Below are 3,453 nucleotides of genomic sequence, written 5' to 3' on the forward strand. Positions count from 1 at the left end.
GGAGGTGGCATACCGGCCCCCTTTTGTGGCTGGTGCGTTTCCCCTCTTGGCCCATAAAGCCCATATCTTTTGTTGGGGGTGCCCGGAACCCCTTCCAATGACCCGATAAGTACCCGATGCTTCCCGAAACATTTCCGATGTCTGAATACCATCGTCTTATATATCAATCTTTACCTCTCGACCATTTCGAGACTTCTTGTCATGTCTGTGATCTCATCTGGGACTCCAAAAAACATTCGGTCACCAAATCACATAACTCATATAATACAATATCGTCATCGAACGTTAAGCGTGCAGACCCTACGGGTTCGAGAATTATGTAGACATGATCGAGACACCTCTCCGGTCAGTAACCAATAGTGGAACCTGGATGCTCATATTATTTCCCACATATTCTATGAAGATCTTTGTCAGTCGAACCGTTATGACAATGTACGTTATTCCATTTGTCATCGGTATGTTACTCGCGCGAGATTCGATTGTCGGTATCTTCATACCTAGTTCATTCTCGTTACCGGCAAGTCTCTTTACTCGTTTCGTAATACATCATCCTGCAACTAGCTCATTAGTCACTTTGCTTGCAAGGCTTCTTATGATGTGTATTACCGAGAGGGCCCAGAGATACCTCTTCAATACTCGGAGTGACAAATCTTAATCTAGATCTATGCCAACCCAACAAACACCTTCGGAGATACCTGTAGAGCATCTTTATAATCACCCAGTTATGCTGTGATGTTTGATAGCACATGATAACCCACAAGTATAGGGGATAAGTTGTAGCCTCTTTCGATAAGTAAGAGTGTCAAACCCAACGAGGAGCTAAAGGTAGAACAAATATTCCCTCAAGTTATATCGACCACCGATAAAACTCTACGCACGCTTAACGTTCGCTTTACCTAGAACAAGTATGAAACTAGAAGTACTTTGTAGGTGTTGTGGGATAGGTTTGCAAGATAATAAAGAGTACATAAATAAAAGCTAGGGGCTGTTTAGATAAAGACACAACTAAGTTAGTTTTAGTAGAGAGCTTTTCGTCACGAAAAAGTTATTTGTCCCTAGGCAATCGATAACTAGACCGGTAATCACTATTGCAATTTTATATGAGGGAGAGGCATAAGCTAACATACTTTCTCTTCTTGGATCATATGCACTTATGATTGGAACTCTAGCAAGCATCCGCAACTACTAAAGATCATTAAGGTAAAACCCAGCCGTAGCATTAAAGTATACAGTCCTCTTTATTCCCATACGCAAACAACCTACTTACTCGGGTCTATGCTTCTGTCACTCACGCCATCCACCATAAGCAAATCATGAACATATTGCAAACCCTACAATGGGGATCCCTCACACTTGCGTGACATGGAGAGCACCATAGGACAACAACAATAATAAAACATGCAACTCAAATCACGATCATCAATCAACCCATAGGACAAAATGGATCTACTCAAACATCATAGGATGGCCATACATCATAGGACGGCCATACATCATAGCGTTGAGTGATACATCCATTTTGCATCATGTTTTCTTACTGTTATTTATAATATTTTTATCCATAATAATTCTTTTTGGAGTAATTCTAATGCCCTTTCTCTCATAATTTGCAAGGTACACACCAAGAGGGAGAATTCTGGCAGCTGGAAATCTGGACCTGAAAAAGCTACATCAGGCTACCTATTTTGCACAACTCCAAACAAGTTGAACCTTCTAGGAGAATGTTTATGGAATATTGAAGGAATATTGGAACAAATAACTACCAGCGGGGGCCCACCAGGTGGGTACAACCCACCTGGGCGCGCCAGGGAGCCCAGGCGCGCCCTGGTGGGTTGTGACCTCCTCATCCCACCTCCGGTGCCCATCTTCTGGTATATAAGTCATTTTGACCTAGAAGAAATAAGGGGGAGACATTCGGGATGAAGCACCGCCGTCTCGAGGCGGAACTTAGACAGGGGCACTTTTGCTCTCCGGCGGAGCGATTCTGCCGGGGGAACTTCCCTCCCGGAGGGGGAAATCATCGTCATCATCATCACCAACAACTCTCCCATCTCGGGGAGGGCTATCTTCATAAACATCTTCACAGCACCAACTCCTCGCAAACCCTAGTTCATCTCTTGTGTTCAATGTTTGTATCAAAACTATAGATTGGTGCCTGTGGGTGACTAATAGTGTTGATTACATCTTCTAGTTGATTACTATATAGTTTATTTGGTGGAAGATTATATGTTCAGATCCATTATGCTATTTAATACCCCTCTAATCTTTAGCATGTTTATCATTTGTGAGTAGTTACTTTCGTCTTGAGGTCACGGGAGAAATCATGTTGCAAGTAATCATGTGAACTTGATATGTGTTCGATCTTTTGATGGTATGTATGTTGTCATTCTCGTAGTGGTGTCATCTAAACGTCGACTACATGACACTTCACCATATTTGGGCCTAAGGGAATGCATTGTGGAGTAGTTATTAGATGGTGGTTTGCGAGAGTGACAAAAGCTTAGACCCCAGTTTATGCGCTATTCCATAAGGGACAGATTGGATCCAAAAGTTTAATGCTATGGTTAGAATCTATTCTTAATACTTTTCTCATAGTTGCAGATGCTTGCGAGAGGGTTAATAAGTAGGAGGTTTGTTCAAGTAAGAACAGCACCTAAGCATTGGTCCACCCACATATCAAATTATTCAAAGTACCAAACACAAATTAAGCCAACATGATTAAAGTGACTAGATGAAATTCACGTGTACCCGCAAGAACGCCTTGCTTGTTATAAGAGACCGTTTTGGCCCGTCCTTTATCTAAAAGGATTGGGCTACTTTGCTGCATACTTATTGTTACTATCATTACTTGCTCATTACAAATTATCTTGCTATCAAACTACTCGCTACGTATAGTTTCAGCACTTGCAAACATTACCTTACTGAAAACTACTTGTCATTTCCTTCTGCTCCTTGTTGGGTTCGACACTCCTACTTATCGAAAAGAGCTACAATTGATCCCCTATACTTGTGGATCATCAAGGCTATTTTATGGCGCCGTCACTAGGGAGTGAAGTGTCTTTGGTAAGTGGAATTCGGTAAGGAAACATTTATATAGTGTGCTAAAATTTATTGTCACTTGTTACCATGGAAAACAATCCTTTGAGGGGTTTGTTCGGGGTATCTTCACCTCATCAGGAACCACAATTAGTTACCCCTCAACCTGCTGCACCTACTGAAAATATTGAATATGAAATCCCTTTGGGTATGATAGAACCACTGGTAGCTAATCCTTATGCAGGAGATGGAACTAAACATCCTGATATGCACTTGATACATGTGGAACAAATTTGTGGATTATTTAAGATTGTAGGTTTACCCAAGGATGAAGTGATGAAAAGGTTTTCCCTTTATCTTTGAAGGGAAAAGCATTGGCATGGTATAGGCTATGCGATGATATTCGATCATGGAATT

The sequence above is a fragment of the Triticum dicoccoides genome, chromosome 2B (assembly GCF_002162155.2).
Source record: "Triticum dicoccoides isolate Atlit2015 ecotype Zavitan chromosome 2B, WEW_v2.0, whole genome shotgun sequence".
NCBI lineage: Eukaryota > Viridiplantae > Streptophyta > Magnoliopsida > Poales > Poaceae > Triticum > Triticum dicoccoides.